The following is a 21,967-nucleotide window of genomic DNA, read 5'->3' as shown; positions in this document are numbered from 1 at the left end:
TGATAACAATTGGCATAAGTTGCAGAGACATTTTTAAAATACTGATCCAACACTATAATAGAGAGTCAGTTTGGTATAGTGGTTCAGAGCGCAAGACTCTAATCTGGAGGACTGGGTTTGATTCCCCACTCCTCCACTTGAAGCCAGCTGGGTGACCTTGGGTCAGTCACAGCTTCTAGGAGCTCTCTCAGCTCCACCCACCTCACAGGGTGTTTGTTGAGAGGATAATAATAACATACTTTGTAAACTGCTCTGAGTGGGTGTTAAGTCATCCTGAAGGGTGGAATATAAATTGTTGTTGTTATACCCACACATGTTTTACTGTAGTGTGGAATGAGCAGGCCAGGAAAAGAAAGGGTGTCAGCACGACTGATTCCACATGCATTTGTGCATATGGAGGAGGGAGGGATACACATGAGTCAGAAAGATGTGGGACCCCTGCATGGTAAGCCTACATTCTATAAGCACAGTACTTTATTACCCTACTAAGAATCTAGTAATATTCAGGAGGGAAAGTGGTGACCTCCCTTAAAGTGAAATAACTTAGACTTGGAAACTATATTCTTGATTTCAGGCTTTGCCACAGTTAAAAACTCGGTTTGTTTCATAATATAGGACAAAGGTGTCCCAAATTAAGTCACAAACTAAGTTAGCCAAGCCTAAACATTTTGCTGGTGCCTAACCTGCTATTGGCCCCTATATGAACCAATTTACATATTTATATTTGAAGGGATTCTACCTCATTTATGCATGAAAGGACATTGGTGTTACAAAATCCAGTTTTGTGAAGAGAAAAAACTTGTAGTCATTTAGTTTTTTTCCCCTCTACTGATTTTTTTTCTGTTGTTCTCATGAGTTATTGATAGGGTTGCCAGCTCTGTGTTGGGAAGTTCCTGGAGATTTGGGGGTGGAGCTTGAAATGGGTGGGGTTTGGGAGGGGCCTCAGCAGGGTATAATGCCATATAGTCCACCATCAAAAGCAACCATTTTTTTCTCCAGGGGAACTGATGTCTGCTGGCTGGAGATCTGTTGTAATTCCTGGGGATCTCCAGCCACCACCTGGATGCTGGCAACCCTAGTTATTGATCACAAGAAGTTTTCTATGTAAAGATCAGGGGAGCAATGATTATATTACCCTAAGGCCAAGTGATGCATGATGTGCAGTCTTTGACATCTCCCTTCCCCAATTATTTCTTTTTTAAAACTCAAAAGTAGCATCCAAAGCTGCAGCAAGTTCCCATCTCCAAGCAGTCTTCTTTACAAAACTAACAAGTGCCTTGTAAGAAAACTGCCCCCCCTTCATTTAAAAGTAATAGTAACTAATGAATTGGAATATCTTCCTTAGGCTAAAGAGGCTGAAGTTTTCAATTCGGGGGCCGGGGGGGGGGGGGAGATGTGTTGGGATGCTGCAAAGGTTAATAAAATTCAGCAGCATGAACAATGTGGACGAAGAGAACTTCTCCCCATCATGTAATACTAGGATATGAGGGTCACCCAGTGAAGCTCATCAGAGTAGATTCAGGGCAGGAAAAAAGAAAGAACTTCATATAACACACAATGGTCTTATTGAATCCATATTATAATGAAATAGGATTGCCAGCCTCCAGGTTGGGACTGGATATCTCCTGGAACTGTAGTCTCCAAATGAGAAAATGGCTGCTTGAAGGGTGACTATGGCATTATACCCTGCAGAGCTCCCCCTCCTCCCAAACCTCATCTTCCTCAGGTTCAACTCCCCTCCCTCAGATCTCCAGGAATTTCCCAACCTGGAGTTAGTGTCTGTAAATGATAACCATTAGTTCAGATGGCTTTAAAAGTGGGTTAAACAAATTTATCCATCCATAGCTACTAATCATGATGGCTAAATAAAGAGTCCATGTTCAGAGGTGGTATAGCTCTGAATAATTGGATTGCAGAACCCACTTTCTTTCTTTGACATTTTTAATATCTGTTTCCCCACCCCCATTCAATCTGGGGGTTCAAAACAGTTTACAATTTTTTTAAAAGTGTGCTAGTACAGTTTGCGGCTGGAGACCTATTTTACCCTGGAATGCTACATAACAAAGCAGAGTTCTCTGTGCCCAAGCTTCTGTTTCCACTGCAGAACTTCTCAGTTCCTCTGTTCTAATGCACCTTTATCTGTGTAAAGAGGACTTCCTATTGCAGCATTCAATGAGAAGACTGCTAGTGCTACCCACCCCCTTCCCTAAAACCTGTTTACCTTCCAGTGACCTGACCTTGAATGGTTCAGCTTTGCAACATGAGCAGCTTCTACCAACCAGAGACCTCTGATCTCAAATCCACGAAAGATCTGAGTTTTTATTTGTTTGGCAAGAGAACATGTTTCCCACCAGGTCGGCAAGAATAAAGATTGTTTAGATATCTATTCTGTTGCTGTTAAATATAAAAGAGGATTCCTTGCTATACTTTTAACATCTTAAGGTGGTGGACATCTTGAAGAGTTTGAATGTTACTGCTCTTTATTATTTGAGAAAATGCTGAGAAGCTTACCAGTCTAACAATTCTGCTTCTATACAAAATTGTTAACACCAACCCTGGCCTGGCCTTATCATATTTAAAGTATGTTTGTCCAGCTTTGTAGTAAGAACAAGCAGAAGGTTTGAAGGCCACATAGCTTTCAAACCTTGGTTGCAACACGTTAGTCCCATTTTGAAACCATCTTTATCTTGCCGAGAAAACTGAAATCTGTTGACCAACTAGGTCTCCGGACAGTTTATCTTGGAATATGCCTTTAGCTCACAGGGATTATTGATTTCCTTAAATTAATGTTTACAGAATGCTACTGAATTGTACTCAATGGAACATTGTTCTTTTTGAAGCTTGGTAAAATATGAGACAGAATGTTATTGCTATTAGTTCTTGTACTAAGACTGATGAAACATTTAGAGAGGTTTTTTTAAAAAAAGGCTAGCCTTGAACTATAGCTGTTTCCTACAAGTTTGTTTACTCTGCATACATTAGTAATGTGACTCAGTGTTGGACTCCAGTAGTATCCTTTGCTTAGAAATCATCTAGATGCATTAAAGCAAACAGAGTTTTCTAGACATTAAACTGTTTTACCGCAACGTATAACCAGAGTATGTTATGAAAGGAAAATGGGATTTTCCTGACTCCCACTTAGTGTTGCCAGCTCTAGGTTGTGAAATTCCTGAATATTTTGAGGGTGGAACCTGAGGAGGGTGAGGTTTAGGAGAGGAAAGACCTCATTGGGGTATAATGCCATACAGTCCACCCGCTGGAGCTGTCATTTTTCCGGGAGAACTGACCTCTGTTGTCTAGAGATGAGTGATAATTCTGTGAGATCTCCAGGCACCACTTGGAGGTTAGCAGCCTTGCACCCACTGTCTACAGCTCCATTGAGCCCTGTGGAATTCTATTCCTAGGGATCAAGGGACCCTCATGAACAGTGTGGCGGAAGGGGTAAAGAGGAAAAATCTGTAGTATGAAGGAGTATTGGCAATGGAAGTAGCCCAGTGCAAGAGCAACTTGGGATCCAACCCAGAGTATTTATAGTTTTTAATCTCCTCTTGTTCAGTACCATTTTACTGAGCTCATTTGGAAGTTCTCCCATATTCTTGTAAGAATACCAGAGACTGTAATACAAGTATATTAAAAGTTGAAATTCCAAATAAACATGGTTATAATTCAGAGGACAGAGAGAAGTGTAAGAAAGATGTTGACACTGGCAAGGATTCAGAGAGCTCTAAATCATAAGAAGGCTATTCTGGATCAGATCGGTCCACATACCCTCCCAATGTGGGGGGTGGGGAGATCTGGTACATACTGGAAGGATGATCCTTACAAGAGTGCATTCCTCAGCATCAACATGATGATGTCACTTCTGGAAGTGATGTCATTACACTGGCAGCAGGCATGCTCCTGAGCTTCACATGGAGCCAATTCAGCCCATTTGGGCCCCAAACTGGCCTTTGCAAAGTGCAGGAGCACGCCCACCACTACCGCAATGATGTCGCTTCTGGAAGTGAAGTCATTGCACCCTGCCAGGAACATGCCTAGTGCCGCTTGCCTAGTGCCGCTTGCCAGTAACAGGCAATAACTGGGAGATTTGCCACCATCTGCTGATCACCAGAGCAAACTACCAGGAGAACCCTAGGTCCATCTTTCAGTTTCCAAGAGTGGCCCACCACATGTTTCCTGGAAACTCGCAAGCAGGGAATAATTGCAACAGTTTTCTCTGGTTGTCCCTTCCATTTGGCACTCCGAGACTTGTTGCCTTTGAATGTGGAGGTCTCAGATAGCAGTCATGGCTAACATGGTCTATCAATGACTCTTGTATAAACCCCTTGAGCAACCAACCATCTGTCAATCGCATTTTCATCTCATCCTTCCTCCTAGGAACTCAGGTGCAATACATGGCTTTACTCTGCTCTGTTTTATTCTCACAACAGCCTTATGAAGAGGTCAGGCTGAGAGTGACTGACTGAAGACCACCCCCTGAGCTATGTGGCTATTTGGGGGTTTGAAATCAGTCTGACATAAACCAGTGGCTGTCACTCTGCCTTATAGCCACAAATTCCGTATGTTAGTATGTATTATATGAAGTGTTTTCTTTTGTCTACCAGAATCTACTGCCAGTTAATGTCATAGGGTTACCCATGAGTTCTAGTATTATGAAAAATTTCTGTAACACCATTCTGATTTTTGTAACACTATTCTGATTTTATAAGCCTCCCCCCTTCTGGTCATCATTTTTCTAAATTTAAAAAAATCCTTAAATATATTAGCTTTTCCCCATAGTAAAAGTCTTCATACTCCTTTATCATTTTGCTGTACTGTTACTTGCTGTATGATACCCTTTTTGACATCAGGCAACCAGAATAATATCTGAATATAATTAGCAAAATCAAGTGATGATGTCTTACCTATACTGTAACTTAGTAGAGGGATTTGAATCTTTGAATGACCTCCACATTAAACAAAAGACAACTTGAAGAAGTGGCATTCTGTAGGGTTGCCAACCTCCAAGTAAGGTCTGGAGATCTGGAATTAAAACTAATCTCCATGCCTCAGAGATCAGTTCCCTTGGAGAAAATGGCTGCTTTGGAGGGTGGAGTCTATGGCATTATACTTCCCAAACTCCGTCCCTTCCCAAACTCTGCCCTGCTCAGGCTTCACTGCCCAAATGTCCAGGAATTTTCCAACCCAGAGTTGGCAAGCTCAAAAGTGGCACAGTCCTGGAAAATGCTGTGCTGATTGCATAACTGGTCCTTTGATTCAAGTCCTGTGTACTGTTCTGATTGCCCCATTTGGAAAAGGTGACTGGTAAAGAAGCAGAAAGCATGAAGCCAAGAGGTAGTTATTTATAAGCCAAGCTACATTTTTAATAGTTCTAGTACTGAAATGTGTATATAAATGTTTTTTCTGTGTGTAAGCAATTTATTCAGATTAGAGGAACTTGTATGGACTAAATGTTAGGAAGGCCATGTGTTTAGTTTAGGGTTGCCAACCTCCAGGTAGTGGCTGGAGATCTCCCGGAATTACAACTGGTCTCCAGGCCACAGAGATCAGTTCACCTGGAGAAAATGGCTACTTTTGGGGTGAGCTCTATGGAATTATGCCATGCCAAGGTCCTCTCCCTTCCTAAACCCCACTTTCTCCAGGTTTCTCCAGGTTTCACCCCCCAGATCTCCAGGAAGTTTCCAACTTGGAGCTGGCAACCCTAGTTTAGTACTCTCACTGAAACAAAAAAAAATCTTCTTTTTGGCTAGATGTTGCCCATTCAGATTATTTTAGAAAAAGAAACTACCTAAGGAGGTTGTGGAATTTCCAACCTCAGAGGTTTGCACTATAAAACTTGGCATACATCTGTGCAGGGAAATTAAAGTAATGTGTGTCCTGTTTCAGGGCAGGGTGTTTCAATTCTTAGATTAAATGGGAGGAGTAGACCCAGAAGACACTTTCTTCTTCTTCTCAGATTGACAGTGATCATCTATACATTAAAAGAATTAAGTTTTTAACCTGTGGCCTTTTCAGATATCTGTTCAGTTTGCAACAGCTGAGGCAATGGAGGTTGCATGAGGCAATATTTATTTATTTTACTTTCCTGTCTCACTCTTCTTCCAAAAAGTTCAGGGCAGCTTATGTGGGCAAGTGAACTGAAAAATCAGGCCAGTTTTGAGGGAAAGTTTGTGGGGAGGTGTGGGGAGGGACAGATAAAAATAAGACTGCTTCCAAATGGGTTATTTGCCCCATTTTGATGTGCTGAGAAGAGGGTTCCCCCCCCCCATGCCTCCGCAGTATCACAATGCTTTCCAGGTACATGAAGCATTCCAGGGCTTCCCTAGCTTTTTCTAATCTTTCCCAAACCTACTTTTGCTGTGAAGTTTTGGAAACATAACAGCAAGCCTGTGTTTGGATCTTCCTAGTCCTGCCCCATATGTTAGTTATTTTATCTGTCCCTGTGGTGGCCATTTTCTCCTTATGCCACTGGGGTGGTTGTTTTTTTTAATTGGTGATTCAATATAAATATAACATCATAATCTGTATAGCACGTTCTCTCAATTTCCAGCTTTCATTTTTTAAATAAAGTAAGTCTGTAACCCCTTCTTATTGTGAAGATATAAGGGAACAGGCATGCCTTTGTAATGAACAAGGCTAGGACTTACTTTTGTTTGATGAAATCTGGGAATTCAGAGAACATGAATGCAGATTTTTAAAACTTCTTATGGATATAACAATATTCAATTGCCAATTTTTAAAAAAACAGGGTAGGGGTGGTGGTGGTGGTGGTGGTGGTAGAAAGGCTCCTCCCAGGGGACTAGGGCAGGGAGAGCATGAGGAAACTCGCCATGTAGAAGCCCTGTTGCCATGTACTGTATTGACAGCCACAGCTGCAGTGGGGAAACCATATAACCCTATCTTTCCTGAAAAACATCTAAGATTAAGAGAGTAGTCTACAGTCAGCCTGCTGGATTCAGGCATCTGATTTCTTCACTGCATAGTGACTTGTATTAACACGGGTAGCATTTCCATGGCATTGTGTTGTGCATTATGCATCACCACAAGACTTCTGCCAAATTTCATTTTTATAACCTTCCTTGAGATTCGTAGGATGAAAATATTTCAAATAATTTATTTTAAAATAACTTACTGCAAGTGTGAATCATGATGAATACTTTCACTTCAAGTGTGGCCGAGGGGTCCCTCTGCATTGTGAATGAAAAACCTGCTGCAATTGCAGACAGAGGGGCCATTTTGATCCATCCTATGAAGCTTGGATAAAGGGACTTCCATTTATATAGGATGGTACTGTCATGCAGTTGCCCCAAAGTCACACAAATTCCAATTGGATAATGAAGAGATTATCAGGTAATTGAAGTTCAAGGATTTTAATTCATCTCTTCCTGCTGTGAAAACTTTAGAGTGGCTACACATATTTTGAGAGACCATCACCATCGATTCTTATGCACAGAAAACCATAATCATTTCACTTGGGAAAAAGGAGAAACAGACAAGCCAGTTTGAGGCTGATCCACAAACCAATTAAACTGCAAACTTGATTGCAAACTGAATTGATCCTATGGCCTAAACCAGTTTAAACCTGAGAACTTCAATTTAACAGGTTTGTGAATTAAGAGCAGGCTGTTGATGTATAGCCAGGCTGCCAGACACAAGAAGAAACATCCCCTCCTCCACAAAGTTGGTCTCTGAAAAGGTTGGACAAAAATCATGATACAGCTTGCAAGGGAAAATGAGACTTTCTCTCGCCTCTTCACCTAGCACTCAGTTTACTGAAGCTTCCAAGTTTATCGGTTTAAGTCCACTCTCTCTGTAGTACAAGTCCCCAGCTTGTGTCCCTGCTGTCAGGAGATATATCTCTCCTTGATCAATATTTACTTAATAAACAGCAGGGACAGAAGAGTTTGTTTAGAAGAATCATGTGCACACAAGGGTGAATGAATGATCGGTAGAGTATTTCAACTGTTTGCTTCTTTTCTTTTTGGCACTGAAGCTTCTGTTTTGTTACTTAGCCTAATCACAGGATGCTCAGGTAGCAGGGACGGTCTGAGAAGTTAAAACAGCAAAGCAAGCTGTGTGTCTCCCAAACTCAAAGGCACTGCAGGGGCCACTCAGTTCTAGCCAGCAAGGATGTTTTATGGGGTTGTCAGCTCGAGGTTGGGAAATTCTTAGATATTTGTGGGGTGGAGCCTAGGGAGGGTTAGGGCCACCAGCATCCCTCAAAGATAGTGGCCTACCAAAAAATGTCCCTGAAATTAAATAGCCAGTCCACACTAAGGTGCTGTATTCTGAAACAGCCTAATAGTCTGCAATAGAAAAAACTTTCTGCACAGGAACTGATGTATCAAGAGAATGAGTGGTGAACCAGAAAGCTACCTCATTTCTGCCATATGTTCACTAGGTGGCCATAAGCAATGTAGCCACCTCACATTTGGCTATTAATCAACAATTTTGATAGAATAATGCTAACCTACATTACACTTGGTTAATAATTGGATGAGACACCTCCAAGGAAGACCAGAGTTGCAGAGGCAGGCAATGGCAAACCACCTCAGTTAGTCTCTTGCCTTGAAAACCCCAGCAGGGGTCACCATAAGTCTGTGGAGACGTATTTTAAATGAATATTATGGAAATGCTGTATAAATGTGTTTGTTTTAGGAACTATAGTTTTCTTGGGAAACTGCACAGCCACTTCAAATCTAAATGAACCCAGTAAATGTTTCTGGTTTGAGGAAGTCGCTGTTTCCCAGCATTCAATCTGAAATTGCAAGAAATTGGCAATTCCTTGTGACTGAAGGGCTGAACTTGACAAGACAGTGACTGTTTCCGCACGTCCTTATAGGGATGGCCTACTCACAGAACGCTGGCAGCTTTCCCCCAGGAATCCAGGTGTCTCTATTTTCAAAATGGTTGCAGAAAATGTGCCCCCCCCCAAAGGAAACCAAACAGCCTGCAACCGTTTTGAAAATGGAGTTGTCTAGATTCCTGGAGGATAGCCGCCAGCATTCTGTGAGTGGGCCGTCCTATAAGGACATGAAGAAACAGCCAGTATCTGTGAACTGATACTGAATGTTTTAAAAAATATATAATGGCAACCACGTAGCCCCTAGTAGGATCTTTTTTTGGCTCTGCCCTGAATTGCCCAGTCTCGCCTGATCTCTTCAGATCTCAGAAGCTAAGCAAGGTCAGCCCTGGTTAGCACTTGAATGGGAGATAATGGAACAGCAAAAAGTTAACCATTTCTTCTCTTTGAATCTCCATACCATTTTCCAGTGTGAAATGCAGGATCACTCTAAACGTTACTTCCTTCACAAGTTCTCCACAAAGCCAACCTGGGCTTGGGCAGACACAGCAGCTTTGGGGTATGGCTGGCATAAAAAAAGGAGAGCCCAAATGGGTTTGGAAAGCTGCTGCCAAGGGAAGGGGAGTTTGTAACTTTTCCCCAAGCTTTTCTCCCCTGTGCAAAAAGGGGGGGGCAGTTTTTCCATTTCAGCTGCCTCATATGCACAAAATACCTTCTCGTGGAGAAGACGAAATGGGAAACACACACACACACACATGCACTGTTTTTGTAGGGGGAAGGTTGCTGGGGAGAAAGGCAGGCACTCTCCTTCCCCCAGCAACAGCTTTCTGAGCCCATTTGGACTCTCCTTTTTTAATGCAAGCCATGCCTCAAAGCTTCTGGGTGTCTGCACAAGCCTGGGTTGGCTCCAGGGCTTTTTTTCAGCAGGAACGCGGTAGAATGGAGTTCCAGCACCTCTTGAAAATGGTCACATGGCCAGTGGCCCTGCCCCCAGATCCCCAGACAGAGAAGAGTTTAGATTGCCCTCTACGCCACTGGAGTGGCATGGAGGGCAATCTAAACTCCCCTGTCTGGAGATCAGGGGGTGGGGCCACCGGCCATGTAACCATTTTTGCCGCTGGTGATTTAAACTTTAAAAAACTCCCCCCTTGTTCCAGCTGACCCAAAGTGACGTCATTGTGTGGTCCTGAGTTCCACCACTGAGTTCCACCACCTCTTTTCCCAGAAAAAAAGCCCTGGTTGGCTCCATGGAGAACTCATGAGGAAGTAACATTTAGAGTGACCCACACACACACCCCTTTGCCCTCTAGTGAAAAACAATTGAGTATCCCTGATTACTCCTCCATGTCTCTTCAAAAGATGTTAGGTTTGGAAATTTTACCAAGGAGAGAGAGTTCTGCAGTTGTGGTGAAGTATCCCCAACATGGCAGGATATACTTTTTAAGCCTATAAGCACATTTCAATTCATAGCAAACATGTTTAAACCAACAGTGCTGCATCCAGTGCCTTCTAAATTCAGCTGAACCTAATTAATTTCATTTTACTTTTGCCATTTGAAGAACAAAGTAATTGCTGTTTTTTCAAAGTGTTCATGTTTAACATTGGGGAAACTCAGTCTGAGCAATGTTATAAAAAACTTAAACCTTGGCTAAATCAACATTTTATTTTTTAAAAAATCCAAAGAATTGCATTCAAAAGTAACCATGGAAAAGATCAGGTCTTTATTATCAACTCCAAAAACAATTGAAGTGGCCACATGCAAATAGCTTTAAGGCATCTGAGTCTAGTTTTGTATGTGTTGTGTGTGTATGCTTTTTTATTTTGTGAATCAGAGTTGTAAAAGCCATCTGAAATATTCATGCAGAATTGTCTGAGAAGCAGTTTCTGTTTTATTTACTGCACACTAGAACAGCCACAGTGGATTAGTTTGACAATACCCGTAACAAAAGCACAACAGCTGATGCGTGTGATGTTAGGAGGTGACAAAACAGTTAAAGTATGCTGCTGGCTACAGGCAAGCAGTCAGCAGATGCAGACAAAAGGGTTTGTGACAAGAATAACTCTCTCTCCAAGGCGAGCAGTCAAGAGTATCCAAAATACCAATACCCTTTTCTCCTTGACATTGTCTTCGTACAGTCAGCATTTTATTGCCCTTTTATAGTCAAAAAAACAAAATGCAATTCCCTGGGAGATCAGTTTTGACACTACTATGATCTTCATATCACCCTGACTTTCCTTACCTTCTAGCTTTGACACAAAGTCTAAAGGAGATGCTGGCAATGGGTAAAGTTCTAAGGTGGAAAGTTCTCCTGTGCAAGCTCCATCACAATGGAAGTGTGCAAGAGCGGAGTGCCTCACTCTCTCCCCCACAGTTTATACTCTTGGCAATAGAGGTTATACTAGAGAATTTCCCATTTGATGGACCCTATAAAAGATTACTGTGTGCATGGGGGGCATGTTAACAAGATTAATAAGGTGAGATATAATCATAAGTTGTTTAAATAATGGTGCATGTGTCTTTAAAAAACAGTTCTTCACATTAAAATCATGAACTTAGAAGCATCTTATGTCTCCAGTGAAGAGAAGATGGAGCTAAGGCATGGGTGCCTAAAAATAACTTTTCTCCAAGGAAAGAAAAGAAAGGAAGCTTTGTGTGATTTTAGACAATGGAAAAGTTTTTTAGGCACTGATGAAAGAAAGAAAGAAAGAAAGAAAGAAAGAAAGAAAGAAAGAAAGAAAGAAAGAAAGAAAGAAAGAAAGGAAAGGCGAGGCTGTCTTCTCTCTAACCTTTGTAATTCCCCTTCTATTCTCTATGACATTCATTCAGCTGCCAAGCGTGTTTGGCAAAAGCTCGAGCCAGCCAGCACACTTCCAGTGACCGCTAACCTTGGTATGTCCTGACACTTATGATGAGTATCTGCAGGACACAGAAGGCAGGCAGGCTGCTATGTCAGGCTTTTATTATGTACTGCAGAGGCTGGGGACAGTCAGTTTAATAAAACAAATCATCCTTGAAGGTAAAGCAACTGGGAAGAGGAGGAGGGGGACAGAGAGGGAAGAGAAGGGAGGGAAAGTCTTTGCTGCACCGGCAAAAAAAAAAGTAACAAGAAAACAATTGGACAAAAGCTAAGGCTGAATGGCAACTACAGACCAGCTTTCTCTCATCCCCACATCCCAAAACAACTACTCTATCGTCTCACTACCTGTATTTTGCAAAATCAAGGATGAAAGTCCCAGTTATATAAAAACCAATAACTTTGGTTCATTGTTTTCTCAATTCACTGTGGCTCTCATCTAAATCAGGCATCATTAGGATTGGGCAGATGTTCAAGAGTGTGCACAGTATACATGTGTGTACACAGAACCACCAGGGGACCACTAAGATGACAAAATTCTGAGGGCCCCCTGCAAGCTCCCCCCCCCCCCGGGGTTGAGCAAGTCAAGCAATTCGTTTTCATATGATGATTAAGTTTGTCTGGTTGGTGTGAAGGAAGAGGAGAATCATTTGGTGCACATACAGTTGTGCCCATTGAACATGCCCACAATGTCTTGTACATTCAGCAAAATATCTATGAATCAATGCTCTATCATTTCAAATCTCAGGCTGTTTTTGGTAACTTTCCTGCTTCCTTCACATGATTTCAACAAAACATAGCATGCTTACTGGGGAAACTGCTGAAACTCCTGCTATATACCTTGTGGCACATCCCAATAAAACATCATTATTTCTGGGGGGGAAATTCAACAAGTATTTGCAGGCTGTTCCCTGTGCCAGTATCTAGGTTTTACATCTGGTTAAACAAGAAAACAAACAAAATTAAAGTAATTATGACAGATTTGCATGGTTATGAATTGTTTCCCATTTTTTTGATATGGAGAACTAGTCTTGTAAAAATGGTGATAAAGAGTTCAGACTACAAAGCTGCACAACCTAAACACCTTCAAAAAGTAGGTTGAAACAGGAGGTGGAAATTTGTAGTCTGAATATGCTCTCATATTTACAAGATTGTACTAAAGTCACCAGGAAAGGTCATGTTCAAAATCTATTCCACTGTACCTGATGAAACAGTATGAGGTTTAGTTTGCGTGCTTGTTGTTTCAGGCTGTTTGGGTTGTAGTAGGCACATTTCTGCTGATTCCTCTGTGGTTTGTATGTGCAGCACAAGATGAGCAAGGCATAAGCTAGTCTGAGCATGGTTCACTCCCTTGCCATAATGAATAGATTATGTAACCACATGGCCAGAGAGGTCTCTCAAAAATCTTAATGTTGTTGCAGGAGCTTTAAAGCCAAAGGCCTTGATCCGGCTGTGGGTAATGAGCAGGGCCATCGCATCCATGGAGGCGGGTCTGGCAGCCCCCTCAAGTGCTGAAGTGCCATAGGGGGCACCAGGGGCGGGGGCGCATGCCGCGGAGCTGGCAGCGGCAGCGCTGGCGGCTGAGCAGGAGGCTGGGAAGCCACCCGCGCACCGCCCGGGCCGCCTGCCATGCCTGGCCCACAGCTGTTGCGCCCAGCTGGGAGCGTGTGCTGGCAGTGGTCTGAGCGGGAAGCCTCCCAGCCCTTCCGCTCAGTTGACCCATGCTGCCACCACCTGCACACAGCTGTGGGCCAGACATGGCAAGTGGCCGGGGTGGCACAGGGCAACTGAGTGGGAGGGCTGGGAGGCCACCCGCTCACCGTCCCAGCTGCCTGCTGCACCAATGGAGCCAGCTCGCAGTGGCATGCTGCATGATGATGTCACACGCAGTCCGGGTGCACGCATGCGGCAACAGCCCTGAAGCTGCCCTTGGCGTCAGGCGCCAGAAACTCTGGCACCGCACCTGGTAATGAGTAACTGCTATCACCAGGTAGAAATGCAAATCTATTGTGCATATAACTTTTATCTCTCTGACTCTTTCATGTTCAAAACACTTCACACATTATCCTGTTGTTATCCATGAAACAGCCAGTATTATCCACATATTACAGATGGGTGGCTGTGGAAGAGAAGAGTGGCTTGTCTAAGGACATAGGCTTGCCAGCCCAACAGTGGCAACATGTAAATTACCATTGTTCTGATGGTACAATGTCCCTTCTGGAACAAATTTGGAAGCAAAGTCATTGCATCAGGACAAAGCTCTAGGGTTCCACTGAAACTCTATGATTTTCAATGAAATCCTAGAGCATCGCCCTCATGAGATGGCATCACTTACAAGTTCACACTAGAATTGACATTGTGCCACCACTGTGACAGTGATCCCGCCCGCACCCCCTTGCCATTTGTTCCCTGCTGCTCTATCAAGTGTGGGGAGCGAGCTGGGCTGCCAGGCTGGAAGTCTCCTATCAGAGTGAGAGACTAGAGCTTGCAGTAGAGATGAGATTTGAACCAGGGATTCTTCTAGATCACAGCTCATTCTCTTAGAGGCTCTCTACACAAGGCATCTTACAAGAGTAGGATCAAGTGAAAGATCTTGTTCTCCCTTTGTGGATACATGTGCAGTGCTAGGGAGGCAGAATACACTTGAATATAAAACCACACAGAAAGTAAGTCACTTGAGCATCCCTGTGTAAGATGTCTTGTGTAGAGAGCCTCTAAGTCATACTACTACTACTAAAAATAATAATAACATTTGATTTATATACTGCCCTTCAGGACAACTTAACACCCACTCAGAGCGGTTTACAAACTATGTTATTATTCCCACAACAAAACACCCTGTGAGGTGGGTGGGGCTGAGAGAACTAGAAGCTGTGACTGACCCAAGGTCACCCAGCTGGCTACAAGTGGAGGAGTGGAGAATTAAACCCTGTTCTCCAGATTAGAGTCCTAACCGCTACATCAAACTGGCTCTCACTAGCCTCTTACATCAAAGAACTCGTCCAACCAGTTTAGTAGGACCCAGATACTCCATTAATGCTCCCACTCTTTGGAATGTGCTCCCTAACAAGGTGAGAAGGGCACCATCTTTAGAAAAGGCTATTTTATTTGCCAGAACTTTTAATGGAATATAAACTGCAGCTGCTTCTTAAAGGGGTCGGGGGCTTGTAAGTTGACTTGAGTTACTAAGAAGGGAAGGATATATATACAGAATCAAAATAAGATGAGGATATACAGTTAAGTGTACAACTTCCTCAGTAATGCATTTGGAGGAATGTTATCACACAGTCTTACTGGAACAGGCAAATTTATTTCCATTGTTCATATTTCCATCATAACATTTTATGAATTGGTTTAATGATATGACATATAGCACTTTTGAATAAGTTTGCATTAGATCATGCAAGTGGGTGAATGGGACCAGTCACATGGTTCTTTCCCACCTAATCCTCGCCCTTCCGTCTTTATTTATTTATTTATTTATTTATTTATTTATTTATTTATTTATTTATTTTCTTCGGATTTCTATTCTGCCCTCCCCATCTTGCAGAAAGGCAGGCAATCCATAGTCATGTCAGGTGCCACGTTTGGGGATAGCCACCCAATTACACTTTGCCTCCATTCCTCCCAATATGTGTGGTTGCCATTTTGTCTGAATAAGACACTGTGCATATTTTACAGATTTGGTATGTGTGATTGTGGATCCTCAAAAATTAGGTTTCATGTAAATTGCTCTGAGGCTAGAAAATACATGTGGTGCCCCATTCAGACAAAATGGTGACCACACATATCAGGAGCATTGTGGATAGTACAGTGTTGGATACTATATAATATCTGAAAAGACTATTGTGAAGAAGGCTTTGAATATGGGACAGTACAGAAGAACTGTGTATGTATGAATGATAGAGGAGCTTAGCTGTGGATATGGGACAAATGGATCCTTTGGTTTATAACACCTCCCCCCACCCCCACCCCAAGAAAGGAATCAGCAGATTTTACCCACAGCTTCACAGATGCTGCTGGGTTGACCTTCTTACGTTTTTAGCCATTTGTCTTTAGGATATTTGGAACAGTATATTCTGTTCTGAGACAACACTTAGTTGAGTCTGAAGTCCACCACCTAGTCTCCCCCTTCTCTGCATTGTCTTTCCTCCTGGTGATTGTGAAATATTATTATTTGATTGACTGCTGCCACCTGATGCTTGGAAAATGTTGTGGGTTCATAGTAGAGATTGTTGTTGAGTCTATAAAAAGAAATCTGGATGGGGTTCTTATTTGTCACTGAGGCATTTTTCTGCAGATGTTTCTGCTGGAGAGATGTTCAGTCAGTTAGGTGTAAAGATGAACTGAGTAGGTCATCATCACTTAGGGTCAGGGAAAAGCCACCCTCATACACAGAGCACGGCTGACTGGTTAATTGCTCGCTGAAAAAAATCTAACTATCCAGCCACCCATCCATTTAAACAATTAGACACTTTGGTTCAGAATGCATTCTTTTTAGAAAACATACTGTTTGTGAAGGGTGTGTGTGTGTGAGTGTGTGTGTGTGTGTGTGTGTGTGCGTGCTTCATTAAGCTATAAGAAGCATGCAGTTTCTACAATGAAAGGCCCCCAGGCTAAAGTCTATCTGGAAGTCTTTCTATGTAACCTGGAAATTGTTCCTGAGAATATTTGTTGAAATGGGGATGGTAGGGCTTAGTCTGTGATGTGAGAGAAGGGCATTCTGCACATGCTCAGAAGTTCTTTTATTATTCTCATTCTAGAAGGTTCTGTGTTATGGAAAACAAAGCTAAGCCCTTTTGAGCCCTGGCTCAAACTAAACCCTAGCTATTAGGATAGTATGCAACACAAAGGAATAAGCAATGCCCCCTGGCATGAAGAAGCAAGGAGGAGCAGACAATAAAAATAGACTTGGACAGGAATGGTTGAAATATATTGTAAACCCTTGGAAACACTGTATGGGTAGCTTTTCAATTATTTCCTTAGAACCTAGAGGAGTTCAGGACTCAGGAGTCAAAAACATTTACTGGCAATTATTACCTATAAAGACTCAACCTAAATAATACCAAAGTGTTGCTTAATCCTCCTCTCTTTCCAGAGCATACCACCATAACTGCACTATCACATCTGCCTTTTTATGGTGAAAAACATACATTCATGTTTGCTATGGATCATTTGGCCACTTTACACATTTTTACATATACAACACTGCAGCATTTTCTTAAACAAAATAGTAATTTATGAGCAGATGATACATTAACCAGTGAGATTTGAGTCCAGTAGCATCTTAGAGACCAACAATTTTCAGGGAATAAGCTTTCAAGAGTCAAAGCTCCTTTTCTCAGATATCTGAGGAATGATGCTTTGACTCTCTAAAGCTTATGCCCTGAAAATCTTGTTGGCTTTAAGGTGCTATAGGACTCAAGTTTTCTAGCTGTTCTAGTACAGACCTACACAGCTGCACACCTGAAACTGTTAACCAGTTAATTACTAATTCTTAGATTTCAGTCTGAGATGCATGAATGAGAGGTTTCCAAAAGTTTTCCAGGGCGCATTTTAATATTGTAACAGGAGAATATTTTGCACCTAATTGTGCAGCTGTGGTGATAAGTCTTTTAATATTAATTCATTAATGCAGGTAGCATTTCCTAGCTCAAATTAAAACTCACTAATATGCCAATCAGTAGCTTGTTGTCTAGTTTAGAAAGATAGTATCCCTTTACTGATACTTGTTTGTGCATATACTTGATGCAAGTAGAAGAATAAATTTTGGCCGTTTCCACACGTTGTTAACGTTGCGCAACAGCGCACAACACTCACAGAACGCTAGCATCTTTATGGTGCGATTTCTGACACCATTGCCCCATGAAAATGGAATCATGATGGGGTGACATTACAAATTGTACCCTGAAAGATGCCACCATTCCGTGAGTGTTAAGCGATGTTGCACAACATTAACAACATGTGAAAACAGCCTTTGAGTCCAGTAGCAACTTAAAGACCAACAAATTTTTCCAGGGTGTAAGCTTTCATGAGTCAAAGCTTACTTTGTCAGATACGAATAGAATGAAGTTCCATCAGCTCTTCATTCTATTTGTATCTGATGTATACCCTGGAAAAATTTGTTGGTCTTCAGGGTGCTACTGGACTCAAATTTTGTTCTAGTACAGACTAACATGGCTACCCACCTGAAACTATCTTGATTTGAGTAGAGAGGATTACATCTACTACCTCCAAACTGCTGCAAAAGAGCCCCAATCACATGTACAGAGCTTTCTTAATTGAACATCAGCACAGGGTAACTGTTAGAGCTTGTTATGGTCAACTTCAGTTTGGTTCATTTCATAATGGTGTTAGGAACTTGATGAAACCCACTACTGAATCATTTGGTGCTGTCTTCAGACTCAATTCAGAACGGGCTCCCTTCCTACATGTTTTTTGAAAAACATTTGAAATCCAGTGTGGTGGTGTGGTTAGAATCCAGAGCCGTTTCCACACTACTTACCTTCATCCAGAACGCCACGGAAGATAGCGTCTTCTTGCGCGAGTTTTGCGCTATGTTGCACAAAACTCATGCAAGAAAACATTATCTTCCGAGGTTTTTTTGCAACGTTCTGCAGCATTCCGGATGAAGGTGAGTAGTGTGGAAACGGCTTAGGTGACTCAGGTCCAAATCCCCAATCTGCCATGGAATCTTGCTTGGTGATCACACATTCGCAGCCTAACCTACTTCACAGGGTTGTTGTGATGGTACAACAGAGGAGACGAGAACAATGTAAGCTGTTTTGTGTCCCTGTTGGGGAGAAAAGTTGAGTATAAATAAAGTAAGTAAATAAATAGTTTAGAAATTGAGTTCTCATCACAGTTTAGTTTAGCTGTTCCTTTTTCCTTCACAAGAAGCATTTTTTTCTTAAAGCATTCTGAGGCAAAGCATGTAATTGTATAAATATCTCTAAGCTCATTCTGAATGTAAAGCCCCATTGGATTCATGCTGATATCACTGAAAAAGTGACAGGGCCTACAAGTCTTCCCATGCTTCCCCCTTTCTCTAGTCCCCCAAAGCCCCTGATCTCTGGTGGCGGCGGGGCAAGGCCTCTATTAGACTACAGGCTCTGCTTTGGCAATGTCCTGGAACCATGGACCGTGGTGTCTCAGAGCTCCCGATATGCTAGTAGGGATATCAGAAGCCACAGAACTACATTTTCCATGTTTCTTTGCGCCTGGTACACTGTACAGCAGTACTGAGTGTCTAATGGAGGCTCCCACCAGGAGAACTCTTTCACAACTACTACCAAGTACATTTGGACAGGAAATGGAAGGTGGTGACTATTGTATTGGAGAGAAATGGATGGTACAGTAGTAAGCTCATAGGAAATTAATCCCGAATTTCAGTTTGGGTGTTCATCTTATATTGAGCTTGGGGTAGTAAACTCTTGAGATTGCCTTTTCAGGTTGTCATCCCCCCCCCCTGATTTTACAATCTTAGCTGTATCATAGTGTTGTTTGCAGGAACTATGCAGATTCTTCTGCAACAACTTATTCTTTTACATATTTACATATTTAGCATATTTACAAGTCTAGCATTAATAATTTCCACCAGTCTACCTAGGTTAGACTGATCTATAATTTCCTGGATCACTGCTGGATCATAAAAGGATGTTATAATGGCTAGTTCTTCAGCAAAGAAGTCTACATTGTTGGTTAATTATACATTTTCGTTGAAAGATTAACAGTTTCAAATGCAAGGTCTTGAAGGATTCCCAGATACGTGCAGTTTAGCCTTGGTAACTTACCTCCTTTGCTGTTTTTTCTGTTTTGCCCTTGTTCTTGAACTGCGCTACCAGAAAAAAACATTCCTACAAATATTCTGCAAAGAATTAACAGAGCTTTTCTGTACTTTAAATCATCTTCCTTGAGAGGTCTTTTTACCCATTTGTTATCTGGAAATCAGTCACTGCTGGCCTGACTAGTTTCCTAGGTTTTTTAGGGGGGGGGGGAGTTAATTTGCTTTTTCAGATGCTTCTCTGTCATCAAAATGGTGTTCAAACTAGACATGGGCACAAACAGCATTACGAACAGAAAAAACCCATGAACAGCTCGTTCGTCTGTTCACGAACAAGCCGTTCGTCAGGCTCCATTCTAAAGGAACAAGTGGTCATTGAAAGCCTTGTTCGTTGCCTCCGTCAGCCCTTCGTCATGCCAGACAGTCTGGGGCCTTTCAGTCAATTCCTCTGGCAACAGCAGTGACTGAACTCTGTCTGAACTCCTTCTGGCTTTCATTCTGGCTTTAACCCTTCAAAGTACTTCCAGCAGAGAGTCCTGTTTTTGCCACTGTGAAGAGAAAATGACAACATGCATCATGCCTTTCCCAGGGTGCAACCTCTCTGAAACTTGGGGGGTCTTCGGAGGTCAGTGAGGACTATGTCCCCTCAAAGTAGCTGCCTTCCAACAGGCAGTTCCGTTTTTGCCACTGTGAAGAGAAAATGACAGCAAGGGGGGACACACGTGGATCATACCTTTCCTGGGGTGCAATTTCTCTGAAACTTGGGGGGTCTTTGGAGGTCAGTGAGGACTATGTCCCCTGCAAATTTGGTGGGTATTGGGCATTGGGAAGGTCAGTTTGTGGGGTGTTTAAAGGTCCCTTCCCCTTGCACGTGGCAGGAAAGGGCCGCTTAAACTATCAGCTGGCAGGCGGCGGTGGGGGGGCAGCTGATAGTTTAAAGGGATCTTTAAGGGGCCACAAACAATGAACAACAAACATGTTTGTGAACAGGGTCATGTTTGTTACTGTTCGTTGTTCGTTGTTCGTGGATGGCAACGAACAACAAACAGCTTGTTCGTTTTTCCCCCCGTTCGTGCTCATGTCTAGTTCAAACTCTCATGTAGCATTCAAAAACTATATTAAAAATCACTGCCACGTTTATTTGTTCTCCTCCCCCTTACAATACATTAGTTCCCATGTCTGGATGAATACTTCTAGGCTGAGAGGTCTTGATACCATGAGAGCAGGAAAGAGCCAGGTGCTGCTTCTGATGTCAGCAATGGAATGGTAGTTGTTTGGATGGTGCCCCTCCTTTCAAGAAGAAAAGATGGTCTGACTCAGTTCAAATCAGCACTATACATTATTGTGACTTTTTATACCACCCATGCCAATGCCTTTTTATATTTTTTCGTTGTTGGGACTTATCGGCTTATGGACTTATCAACTGGTGCTACCAATTTTAAGAGAGGGATCTTATAACTGCACAAGATCTGATCAAAGCCCCTTCAAACAGGAGACTGAATTACTGAAAAAAAGTAAAGCTCAAAGTTATGTTATTGGGGCATTCTTTCTCATTGAAAAATTTACTATTTTAATTTTACTAATGATTACCCCCCTGACCTCCTTTCTTTGCATGTCTCTCCTTTGACTAAGAAGTTTCAGCAATGTGAGTCAATATGCCTTTTGCAAAGGACACTTACTGTTTGGGTCCAAATTCCACCCTCTAGTGCATGGAAGTAACTCCCACTGACTGTAGCAGCAGCTGATCACATGTCTGTCTCATGGCAAACTCTGGCTCATAGATCATTTGTGTGTCATCTGCTACACTGCATGAGAAAGCTTCCAGTGCTCTGTAATGTAAGTAGGCGTATGATAATTTTCAGGCCTTCTATGCAGGGCAAGGAGGTAGGAACAGTTCTTTAAGTGCAGTAGGAGAAAAGGTAGGCGATTCATTGGCCAGATCTAGAATTGCATACTCAATCACTTGATGCCCCCAAGTGAATGAGAGGCTGCTTCTGGGAAGACAGCAGAAAGCTCTTTGTCTGGAAGCCATATTTGATATTGGCCAGTGGGCTGCATGCAAGAATGTATATACCCACACTGAACACACACCCATGCACTTTTTTTCATCAGACATCAATACTAGGTTAGGAGCAATTCTAGAAAGGAGACACCTTGGAATAAGAATGGAAGCCATTCAGTCAAACTTTTTGCAGTTTTGCCCCCACTGGTGCACTGTGAATGGTCGTTCACATGGTCGTTCATATTTGTGAAGTAGACCTGACTTGCTGTTGTATTAAAAAATCTTTTAACAAATAAAGACTTAATGAGAAGGAACTAATTAAAGTAAATTCTTTTCTTGGAAAGGGCAACTTCCTCCAAATATATAGTTATGGAAGATGTCGAAAACAGCATGCCCATGTGCAATGATTTTCAATATACCAAATGAACTGGATTGCCATTTAGAAACCTAATGGATCAAATAGAACTTGGGTCTGTGGTCACAGCATGTGCAGAGTCCCCTATTGCATTAATATGGTTTTATTG

At 42.3% G+C, this 21,967-nt stretch overlaps 1 protein-coding gene across 1 annotated transcript in view; it reads left to right on the top strand.

Moving 5' to 3' along the window:
* The window catches only part of PROX1 (prospero homeobox 1), a 77,102-nt gene that overhangs the window by 46,564 nt on the left and 8,571 nt on the right, over nucleotides 1-21,967 (top strand). The gene's annotated exons all lie outside the window — the stretch shown is intronic.

Source organism: Eublepharis macularius, chromosome 1, assembly GCF_028583425.1.
Source record: "Eublepharis macularius isolate TG4126 chromosome 1, MPM_Emac_v1.0, whole genome shotgun sequence".
NCBI classification, from domain to species: domain Eukaryota; kingdom Metazoa; phylum Chordata; class Lepidosauria; order Squamata; family Eublepharidae; genus Eublepharis; species Eublepharis macularius.
Note: the sequence above shows the minus strand (reverse complement) of the source record. Positions and strands in the feature narration are given on the sequence as shown.